Source organism: Hyla sarda, chromosome 7, assembly GCF_029499605.1.
Source record: "Hyla sarda isolate aHylSar1 chromosome 7, aHylSar1.hap1, whole genome shotgun sequence".
NCBI classification, from domain to species: Eukaryota; Metazoa; Chordata; class Amphibia; order Anura; family Hylidae; genus Hyla; species Hyla sarda.
In genome coordinates, this window is record NC_079195.1 from 141,920,909 (window position 1) to 141,933,163 (window position 12,255).

Below are 12,255 nucleotides of genomic sequence, written 5' to 3' on the forward strand. Positions count from 1 at the left end.
AGCTGGGTTTGCGTCTGAGATCTTGGCTCTTCCAGCAGGACAATGACCCCAAACATATGTCAAAAAGCACCCAGAAATGAAGGGCAACAAAGCGATGGAGAGGTCTGAAGCAGGGCTGCCATCTGAAATTTTGGGGCCCCTTACACAGCTTAAGGCCTGGGCCCCCCTCCCCCATGGCCTGCCCTGACTCCACATATATGCCCATGACTCCGCCCCCAGACCTAAATTAATATATTAATGCTATATTTAAATAGTTTGGACATGTGTGATGAATGAGGTGATACCACATATGTATATGTTTAATTTTATTTGAAAAAGGGGATGATTAAAACTTGTATTAGGGAAGGGGCTTATTCACATTAATTACTTTTTTTTTTTTTCTTTTACACATTTTTTTCACAATAATTTTATCCCTATAGGATATGATTTTGTCACGGTGGTAATGATTAGCACACTGGAGCCAATTTCCCGCATTTAGGCGTCTAAAGGGTTAATCGCCCGATCGGCTATGTCAGCCATTAGCGATGGGTCCCTGCTGCTGATAGCAGCCTGGACCCACTGGGTATGAAACTCTCAGCTTTTGAGCATGCTTTAAATTGCAAAAGTGGTTGCACGGTGTACACTTATGCCCTGTGTTCTTAAGGGATTATGCAATAAAAGAAACTATTAACAGAGCGGCCTACCCAAACTATATGGGGACTCCATATAGTTTGGGTGGGCCCCTCTGTTAATATTTGCCCCCTTACAGTTGTTTTAGGCCTGGGGGAAACTATTTGCAAACAGGGCCTACAACAACTATGTGGGCACAACTTGCCTATATATAGTTAATTGTAGGCCTCTCTCTGCTTATTAGTCCTTAGCCCTTGCCCCCCAGGCCGCAGGCCCAAGCTAGCTGCCACTGCAATAGAATTCTGCCCCGAGCCCTCGGCCCCAAGTCATATTATATATAGATTTTTTTACAGTACCCTCCAGTCCTCAGGCCAGGCTCCAGCTCCTCTCCCATTTTACGTCGCAGACACCGCTCTCCTCCTCGGTAGCCAGTATAGAAGTAGCAGGCCCTGCACAGCAGCAGCAGGGCAACTATTCTCTGCTCCACTACAGCGCTACTGCATACCTCCCAACTTTTGCTGAGAGAAAAGAGGAACAAGCTACGCCCCAATCTCCTTACTACTGGGGTGACACACTGTATCAAACTGCCTCCTCATGTAATCTCCTTACTACTGGGGTGACACACTGTAACAAACCTCCTTGTCATGTAATCTCCTTACTACTGGGGGGACACACTGTAACAGACCCCCTCCTCATGTTATTAACTTACTACTGGGGTGACACACTGGAACAAACCTTCTCCTTATGTAATCTCTTTACTACTGGGGTGGCACACTGTAGCAAACCCCCTCCTCATGTAATCTCTTTACTACTGGGGTGACAGGCTGTAACAAACCTCCTCCTCATGTAATCTCCTTAATACTGGGGTGACACACTGTAACAAACCCCATCCTCATGTTATTAACTTACTACTGGGGTGACATACTGTAACAAACCCCTTCCTCATGTGATCTCTTTACTGGGGTGATACACTGTAACAAAACCTCTCTCATGTAATCTCCTTTCTACTGGGTGACACACTGTAACAAACCCCATCCTCATGTTATTAACTTACTACTGGGGAGACATGCGACCTCCACTCAGCTAAGCCCTGCCTCCTCCACAGCATCACACAGGTCCTTCGATCACTATTACATCTATCCTGCACAGTCACATGATGGTCACATGATAGTGACATCATCACAGGTCCTATACCATTAGCATCTAGGCTGCGGAGGGAGGGGTTAATGTGACAGCGCTGCGCTCCTGACAGCAGGTAACTAGATAGAGGAGTGCAGCCCCACCAGTGTTGTCTTAGGGCTTCCTTAAAAAACAAAGCTGTGGCTGCGGAAGGGTGCGCTGTAGGCAGCTGCCTTATATGTCTATGTGGTGTGGTGGGCCTGCTTACAAAAAGGGGGCCATTCCAGTACAGCGGGACATGACCCCGAAAACTGGACTGTCCCGCTCAATCCGGGACAGTTGTCAGGCCCCCAGTGGTCAGTGAGTGACAGACAGTCACTCACTGACACACACACAAAAAAGTCTGGGGCCAGCCGGGCCCACCTGGAGCTCTGGGCCCCTTAACCGAGTATGGGTTGTACCCCCCTGAAGGCAGCCCTGGTCTGAAGTGGCCAGCAATGAGTCCAGATCTAAATCCCATTGAACACCTGTGGAGAGATCTTAAAATTGCTGTTCGGAAAAGGCGCCCTTCCAATAAGAGAGACCTGGAGCAGTTTGCAAAGGAAGAGTGGTCCAACATTCCGGCTGAGAGGTGTAAGAAGCTTATTGATGGTTATAGGAAGTAACTAATTTCAGTTATTTTTTCCAATGGGTTTGCAACCAAATATTAAGTTAAGGGTGCCAATAATTTTGTCCAGCCCATTTTTGGAGCTTGGTGTGACATTATGTCCAATTTGCTTTTTTCCCTCCCTTTTTATGGTTTAGTTCCAAAACACACAAAGGGAATAAACATGTGTATAGCAAAACATGTGTTACTGCAATCCTTTTCTGTGAGATATACTTCATTTTCTAGAAAAATTTCAGAGGTGCCAACATTTAAAGGGGTACTCCGGTGAAAACCTTTTTTCTTTTAAAACAACTGGTGGCAGAAAGTTAAACATATTTGTAAATTACTTCTATTAAAAAATCTTAATCCTTCCAGTACTTATTAGCTGCTGAATGCTACTGAGGAAATTCCTTTCTTTTTGGAACACTGATGACATCACGAACACAGTGCTCTCTGCTGACATCTCTGTCCATTTTAGCAACATTGCATAGCAGATGTATGCTAAGGGCATCATGGTGGCTCAGTGGTTAGCACTGCTACCTTGCAGTGCTGGGGACTTGGGTTCAAATCCCACCAAGGACAACAATAAATAAAGAATTATTATTATTATAATAACGTCAGCAGAGAGAACTGTGCTCGTGATGTCATGAGAGAGCATTCCAAAAAGAAAAGAATTTCCTCTGTAGTATTCAACAGCTAATAAGTACAGGAAGGATTAAGATTTTTTAATAGAAGTAATTTACAAATATTTTTAACTTTCTGCCACCAGTTGATTTAAAAGAAAAAAGGTTTTCACCGGAGTACCCCTTTAAGGCCATGACTGTATATCAGTGTTTTCCAAACATTGTATTGAAAGCGTTTGTAAAACTACAACTCCCCGCATGCCCAGACAGGCTTTTGCTGTCTGGCCATGCTGGGAGTTGTAGTTTTGCAACAACTAGAGACACTCTCTAGAACACCTGTATGTAAACACTAAAGTACGTATCTCTCTCTCTGTCAGGGCATGCTGGGAGCTTTAGTTTTACAAAAAGCTTGCAACACATTGTTTGATAAACAATCAAACAATGTATTGCAAGATACAGTGATCCCTCAACTTACAATGGCCTCAACATACAATAGTTTCAACATACAATGTTCTTTTCTGGACCATTGTAACTTGAAACCAGACTCAATGTACAATGCTAGGCAAAGTCCAGATCTGTGATACCTGTCAATGGCTGGAAGAATCGACCAATCAGAATGGGCATTCAACGGTAAAACCCTTGTTATACTGAAGTGTATGCACTGACTGGTGTCTGGTAGTGCCCCCTACAGTACAGGGAGGTATTACATGTTCTGTACTCTTTACCTGTGCCCGGGTTACCTGCTCCTTTGGACACCAGGTGGGGGCGGCTCCATGTTACTATTTTAGGACATTGCGTGTACTGTCCAGGACCCTGAAGAAGCTCCTGTCCTCTACATAGACCAGTGTTTCCCAAGCAGGGTGCCCCCAGCTGTTGCATGACTATAACTCCCAGCATGCCCGGACAGCCATTGGCTGTCTGGGCATGCTGGGAGTTGTAGTTTTGCAACAGCTGGAGGTTCCCTGCTTGGGAAACCCTGACTTAGACAGTGATTACAGCTCTCAGCAGATCTTTCTTTCTTTTATATGTAAGGATTTGCTTTATCTATATTAGTTATCTACTTATTTATCTTTAATTCTCACTTTTTCTTATTTTTGGATGACATTTTGGTGGCTTCAGAACCAATTACCAGGTTTCCATAGAGTAATAGTCTCAACATACAATGGTTTCAACATACAATGGTCGTCCCAGAACCGATTAATATTGTAACTTGAGGGATCACTGTATACAGGGTGGGCCATTTTTATGGATACACCTTAAAGGGGTATTCCAGGCAAAACCTTTTATATATATATCAACTGGCTCCAGAAAGTTAAACAGGTTTGTAAATTACTTCTATTAAAAAATCTTAATCCTTCCAATAGTTATTAGCTTCTGAAGTTTTCTGTCTAACTGCTCAATGATGATGTCATGTCCCGGGAGCTGTGCATGATGGGAGAATATCCCCATAGGAACTGCACAGCTCCCGGGACGTGAGTCATCAGAAAGCAGTTAGACAGAAAACAACAACTCAACTTCAGAAGCTAATAACTATTGGAAGGATTAAGATTTTTTAATAGAAGTAATTTACAAATCTGTTTAACTTTCCGGAGCCAGTTGATATATAAAAAAAAGTTTTGGCCTGGAATACCCCTTTAATAAAATGGGAATGTTTGGTGATATTAACTTCCTGTTTGTGGCACATTAGTATATGTGAGGGGGGAAACTTTAACGATGGGTGGTGACCATGGCGGCCATTTTGAAGTTTGCCATTTTGAATCCAACTTTCGTTTTTTCAATAGGAAGAGGACAGGGGCGGACATATCGCCTGTGCAGCCGGTTCAACTGCACAGGGGCCCAGCGTGTGAGGGGGCCCGCCCTCACACGCTGGGCCGGTCCTACCATCGGACCCAGTGCACAGGGCCGCCATCAGGGGGTAAACCCATACACTTGTATGGGGTACGGAGCTTCAGGGAGGCCCGGACGTCCCTGTACTTTTTTTTTCCGGCTAGTCAGTGAGTGACTGCGACTGTCACTCACTGACTCCTGGCTGGGAACCTGTCAGAACTATGACCGGGCCTCATAGTCTGGGGGGCCCGCAGGACTATTAGGCCCGCTCTTTCTAGGGCGCGGGCCCCTTAAGAAGTACGGCAGGGCCGGACAGGCCAGGGGCTGATGGGAGTCGACGTGCCCCGCGCAGGCACGCACGTCTACTCCTGTCACCTGACCTGTCCCAGCGCGATCTCCAGTCCATCATCTTCCCGACGGATCCTCCCCATGCAGTGACACTCTGACAGGAGCAGCAGCTGCACCGAACCCCGGCAGGGTGAGTGAACGGGTGTGTGTGTGTGGGGGGGGGGGGGGGTTGGATGGGTGGGGGCTATGTTGTTTGCAGACTACAATGGTGATGAGAGGTGCAGGGGAACTGGTGCTTGGGGTGTTATAGGGGTGATGAGAGGGGGGGTTATGGGGGTAATGAGAGGTGCAGGGGGTGTTATGGGGGGATGAGAGGTGCAGGGGGGTGTTATGGGGGGATGAAAGGTGCATGGGGAGGTTATGGGGGTGATGAGAGGTGCAGGGGGTTATGGGGGTAATGAGAGGTGCAGGGGGGTGTTATGGGGGTAATGAGAGGTGCAGGGGGGTGTTATGGGGGGATGAGAGGTGCAGGGGGTGTTATGGGGGGATGAAAGGTGCATGGGGAGGTTATGGGGGTGATGAGAGGTGCAGGGGGGTTATGGGGGTGATGAGAGATGCAGGGGGGCTTATGGGGGTGAGGAGAGATGCAGGGGGTGTTATGGGAGTGATGAGAGATGCAGGGGGTGTTATGGGGGTGATGAGAGGGGGGGTGTTATGGGGTGATGAGAGGTGCAGGGGGGGTTGTGGGGGTGATAAGAGGTGCAGGAGGGTGTTATGGGGTGAAGAGAGGTGCAGGGGGGTGTTATGGGGGTGGTGAGAGATGCAGGGGGCATTATAATAGTGATGAGGAGAGGTGCGGGGGTTATAGTAGTGATGAGGAGAGGTGTGTGGGGGGGTTATAGTAGTGATGAGGAGAGGTGTGTGGGGGGTTATAGTAGTGATGAGGAGAGGTGCCGGGGGGGGTTATAGTAGTGATGAGGAGAGGTGCGGGGGGGTTATAGTAGTGATGAGGAGAGGTGCGGGGGTGGTTATAGTAGTGTTGAGGAGAGGTTTGGCAGGGGTTATGGGGGTGATGAGGAATGATGAGGACACAGAGGATAAGAGGTATTATATTTAGTGGGTATAGTGTGTGGCAGGATTATATTTAGTGGGTACAGTGTATAGCAGTATTATATTCAGGGTACAGTGTGTGGCAGGATTATATTTAGTGGGTACAGTGTATAGCAGTATTATACTCAGGTTACAGTGTATAGCATTATTATATTTAGGGTACGGTGTGTGGCAGAATTATATTTAGTGGGCACAGTGTGTAGCAGTATTATATTCAGGGTACAGTGTATAGTATTATTATATTCAGTGTACAGTGTATAGCAGTATTATATTCAGGGTACAGTGTGTGGCAGTATTATATTTAGTGGGTACAATGTGTGGCAGTATTATATTCGGAGTACAGTGTGTGGCAGTATTATATTCAGGTTACAGTGTGTAGCAGGATTATATTTAGTGGATACAGTGTATAGCAGTATTATATTTAGTGGGTACAGTGTACAGCAGTATTGTATTCAGGGTACAGTGTCTGGCAATATTATATTTAGGGTACAGTGTGGGGCAGTATTTTATTTAGGGTACAGTGTGTGGCAGTATTTTATTTAGGGTACTGTGTGGGGCAGCATTATATTTAGTGGGTACAGTGAATAGCAGTATTATATTTAGTGGGTACAGCGTATGGCAGTATGCTATTCATGGTACAGTGTGTGGCAGTATTATATTCAGGGTACAGTGTGTGGCAGGATTATATTCAGGGTACAGTGTGTGGCAGTATTATATTTAGTGGGTACAGTGTATAGCAGTATTATATTCAGGGTACAGTGTGGGGCAGTATTTTATTTAGGTTACACTTTCTGGCAAGGTTATAATGATTACTGTCTTCATGCAGAGGATGAGGATCTGCTGACAGTGAGGAGCCAATGATGTCTGCATGTCAGACTCTGCAGAGAAGATGGAGCTGGGGGAAGACCTGGTCTCTGGACGAGATGAAGAAGAAAAGAAGACGTCACTCAGGTCACTGACATCATTGTGTGTTCTTATGACTGTCCCATCAGAGCTGTAGTCACTTGTAAGTTCTGCAGTGATGATGGGTAAAACTGTGTCCAATCTGTGTCTCTTCAGCTGTTACAAAACTACAACTCCCATTGCCTGGGCTCTCCAGACATGATGGGAGTTTTAGCTTTCCAACAGCTGGAGAACAACTTCAACCGAGGTGATCGGTGGGGGTCTCAGGCCTTGAGTTGTGTAAGGGGCCCCGAAATTTCTGATGGCAGCCCTGCCAGTGCACATATGACAGGGAAACCAGTCTTGCCAAGTCACTAAACTGCTACTTACATCTGCCCATGGGGACTTCCTGGCTGAGGTGCGTGTAGTGAGTGACGTCATCGCAAGCACCTGGACGCTGACGTCCAGCGCAGAGCGTGCGATGATGTCACTTATAGCGCGCACCTCTGCCAGGAAGTCCCCATGGGCAAATGTAAGTAGTGCAGGCCATGTAAGAGTGTGTGGGTGAGTGAGAGTGTGTGTGTGTGTGTTTGTTTGTTGGGGTTATGCTACGCTACCTTATGTGGGGAATCTATGCTACCTAATGTAGGGAATATATGCTATGCTACCTAATGTGGGGAATCTATGCTACCTAATGTGGGGAATATATGCTATGCTACCTAATGTGGGGAATCTATGCTACCTAATGTGGGGAATATATGCTATGCTACCTAATGTGGGGAATCTTTGCTACACTACCTAATGTGGGGAATATATGCTACGCTACCTAATGTGGGGAATCTATGCCATGCTACCTAATGTGGGGAATATATGCTATGCTACGCTACCTAATGTGGGGCTACGCTACCTAATGTAGGGAATCTATGCTACCCTACCTAATGTGGGGAATATATGCTGCGCTACCTAATGTGGGGAATATATGCTACGCTACCTAATGTGGGGAAATTATGCTACGTTACCTAATGTGGGGAAACTATGCAATGCTACCTAATGTGGGGAATATATGCTACATAATGTGGGGAAACTATGCTACCTAATGTGGGGAATCTATGCTACCTAATGTGGGGGAACTGCTGCCTATCTAATGCAAATTAATGTGAGTTGCAGTGCAATTTTATGGCATATTACTTTTTTTGGGGGGGGGGGGGCCCAGGCACATTCTTTGCACAGGGGCCCTCTGTTGTCTGTGTCCGCCCCTGGAAGAGGATCATGTGACACATCAAACTTATTGGGAATTTCACAAGAAAAATAATGATGTGCTTGGTTTTAATGTAACTTTATTTTTTCATGAGTTATTTACAAGTTTCTGACCACTTATGTTCAATGTGCTGCCCATTGTGTTGGATTGTCAATGCAACCCTCTTCTCCCACTCTTCATACTCTGATAACAACACCGCAGGAGAAATGCGAGCACAGGCTTCTAGTATCCATAGTTTCAGGTGCTGCACATCTCGTATCTTCACAGCATAGACCAGTGATTCACAACCGCGGTGCCGCGGCACATGTGTGTGCCGTTCAGCACTGCCCGTGGTCCCTCTGCATCACCTGCGTCTCCTGTGTTCCCCTCCGCCCCCTGCGTCCCCCGTGTTCCCCCTCCTTCCTCCTCTGTTCCCTGTGTCCCCCGCGCCCCCCTCCTTCACCCTCCGTCTCCTGCGACCCCCTCCGTCCCCCTCTCCCTTACGGCGCAGTGAGCTGAAAATGGGTCCCTGCCTGGGGCGGAACGAGCTGCACCTGCGCCGGACTTCCGTGCCTGCTGTGGAACTGCAAGCTGCGCGAACCGGCTTGCTTAAGGTACCGTACCCTTTCCACCCCTCTGTTCACCTTCTCAACCCTGTATAAACCCCCCACCGTCACCCAGGTCCACCCTCTACCACCACCCCCGTCACTCATATCCACCCCCCCCTGTCAGCCATGTCCGCCTTGTCCACCTCCCTGTCCATCTATCACCCATGTCCACCCCCCCCTGTCACCCATGTAATCCCTCCCTTTCACCCATGTCCACTCACCCATGTCCACCCCCCCTGTCACCCATGTCCACCCCCCCTGTCACCCATGTCCCCCCCCTGTCGCCCATGTCCACCCCCCCCAGTCACCCATGTCCACCATCCCTGTCACCCATGTCCACCCTCCCTGTCACCCATGTTCACCTTCATGTCACACATGTCCCCCCACCTATCATCCCCGTCACCCATGTCCACCTCCCCTCTCACCCATGTCCACCCTCCTGTCATCCATGTCTGCTTTGTCCACCCCCCTGTCCATCCCTGTCACTCATGTTTACCCCCCTGTCTACCCCCGTAGTCTACCCTGTCACCCATGTCCACCCTCCTGTTCACCCATCTGACCCCCTGTCACCCATGTCCACCCCCCCTGTCACCCATGTCCACCCCTCCTGTCACCCATGTCCACCCTCCCTGTCACCCATGTTCACCTTCATGTCACCCATGTCTACCCCCTCTCACACATGTCCCCCCACCTATCATCCCAGTCACCCATGTCCACCTCCCCTCTCACCCATGTCCACCCTCCTGTCATCCATGTCTGCCTTGTCCACCCCCCTGTCCATCCCTATCACTCATGTTTACCCCCCTGTCTACCCCCGTAGTCTATCCTGTCACCCATGTCCACCCTCCTGTTCACCCATCTGTCCCTTTGTCACCCCAGTCCACCCCTCTGTCACTCCTGTCCCTCTTTTACCCCCTTGTCCACCCCTCTGACCCCCTGTCACCCATGTCCACCCCCCCTGTCACCCATGTCCACCCCCCCTGTCACCCATGTCCACCCACCCTGTCACCCATGTCCACCCCCCCTGTCATCCATGTCCACCCCTCCCTGTCATCCATGTCCACCCTCCCTGTCACCCATGTCCACCCACCCTGTCACCCATGTCCACCCCCCCTGTCATCCATGTCCACCCCTCCCTGTCATCCATGTCCACCCTCCCTGTCACCCATATCCACCCTTCCTGTCACCCATGTCCACCCCCCCGTCACTCATGTCCACCCCCTCTCACACATGTCCCCCCACCTATCATCCCCGTCACCCATGTCCACCTCCCCTCTCACCCATGTCCACCCTCCTGTCATCCATGTCTGCCTTGTCCACTCCCCTGTCCATTCCTGTCACTCATGTTTACCCCCCCGTCTACCCCCGTAGTCTACCCTGTCACCCATGTCCACCCTCCCGTTCACCCATCTGTCCCTTTGTCACCCTTGTCCACCCCTCTGACCCCCTGTCCACTCTCCTGTCATCCATGTCCACCCCCATCCAACCCTCTGTCACCCCTGCCCATCCCTGTCACCCATGTTCACCCTCCATTGTCCACCCCTCTGACCACATCCTTGTCACCCATGTCCACCCCCTATTCACCCCCCTGTCACCCATGTCCACCCCCCCTGTCACCCATGTCCACCCCCCAGTCACCCATGTCACCCATGTTCACCTTCCTGTCACCCATGTCCACCCCCCATGACTCATGTTCACCCGCACTAACACATGTCCCCCCACCTATCATCCCCGTCACCCATGTCCACCCCCCCCTCTCACCCATGTCCACCCTCCTGTCATCCACGTCTGCCTTGACCACTCCCCTGTCCATCCCTGTCACTCATGTTTACCCCCCTGTCTACCCCCGTAGTCTACTCTGTCACCCATGTCCACCCTCCTGTTCATCCATCTGTCTCTTTGTTACCCCAGTCCACCCCTCTGTCACTCCTGTCCCTCTTTTACCCCCTTGTCCACCCCTCTGACCCCCTGTCTCCCCTGTTCACCCTCCTGTCACCCATGTCCACCCCCTGTCCACCCCTCTGTCACCCCAATGCCCCCGTCACCCATGTTCACTCTTCTACACCCATCTATCACCCTTGTATACCTCCCTACACCCCTCTGTACACTTCTCTACACCCCTCTGTCACCCATGTACACTTCTCTACACCCCTCTGTCACCCATGTACACTCCTCTACACCCCTCTGTACACTCCTCTACACCCATCTGTCACCCATGTACGCTCCTCTACACCCTGTCACCCATGTACGCTCCTCTATACCCCTGTCACCCATGTACGCTCCTCTACACCCCTCTGAACACTCCTCTACACCCCTCTGTCACCCATGTACACTCCTCTACACCCCACTGTCACCCATGTACACTCCTTTACACCCCTCTGTCACCCATGTACACCCATCTGTCACCCATGTACACTCCTCTATACCCCTCTGTCACTCATGTACACTCCTCTGTCACCCATGTACACTCCTCTACACCCCTCTGTACACTCCTCTACACCCCTCTGTCACCCATGTACACTCCTCTACACCCCTCTGTCACCCATGTACACTCCTCTACACCCCTCTGTCATCCATGTACACTCCTCTACACCCCTCTGTCACCCATGTACACTCCTCTATACCCCTCTGTCACTCATGTACAGTCCTCTATACCCCTCTGTCACCCATGTACACTCCTCTACACCCATCTGTCACCAATGGACACCCATCTGTCACCCATGTACACTCCTCTACATCCCTCTGTCACCCATGTACACCCATCTGTCACCCATGTACACTCCTCTACACCCATCTGTCACCCATGTACACCCATCTGTCACCCATGTACACTCCTCTACACCCCTGTCACTCATGTACACTCCTCTATACCCCCTGTCACCCATGTACACTCCTCTACACCCCTCTGTAACCCATGTACACCCATCTGTCACCCATGTACACTCCTCTACACCCATCTGTCACCCATGTACGCTCCTCTACACCCTGTCACCCATGTACGCTCCTCTATACCCCTGTCACCCATGTACGCTCCTCTACACCCCTCTGAACACTCCTCTACACCCCTCTGTCACCCATGTACGCTCCTCTACACCCCTGTCACCCATGTACACTCCTCTACACCCCTCTAAACCCCTCTGTCACCCATGTCCACCCCTCTGTCACCCATGTCCACTCTTCTACACCCCTCTGTCACCCATGTAAAAAAAAGAAAAAAAAAGTTTGGTGCCTAATAGGTTTGTTTTGCAGGTTTAAAGGTGAAGAATTGTGTGTGGAAGAAATCGTGATGATGGCCCAGACCAGATG

The 12,255-nt window shown here is 49.7% G+C and overlaps 1 protein-coding gene across 3 annotated transcripts in view; it reads left to right on the forward strand.

Moving 5' to 3' along the window:
• GPRIN2 (G protein regulated inducer of neurite outgrowth 2) overlaps positions 1-12,255 on the forward strand; it is a 156,313-nt gene that overhangs the window by 41,641 nt on the left and 102,417 nt on the right. The window contains exon 1 of one of the 3 annotated variants that reach the window (XM_056530900.1): positions 1,826-1,864. The exons of the other annotated variants lie outside the window; for them this stretch is intronic. The gene's annotated coding sequence lies outside the window, so the exon portion shown is untranslated. Of the gene's footprint in view, positions 1-1,825; positions 1,865-12,255 lie in introns of those variants that run through there. 3 annotated transcript variants of the gene reach the window in all.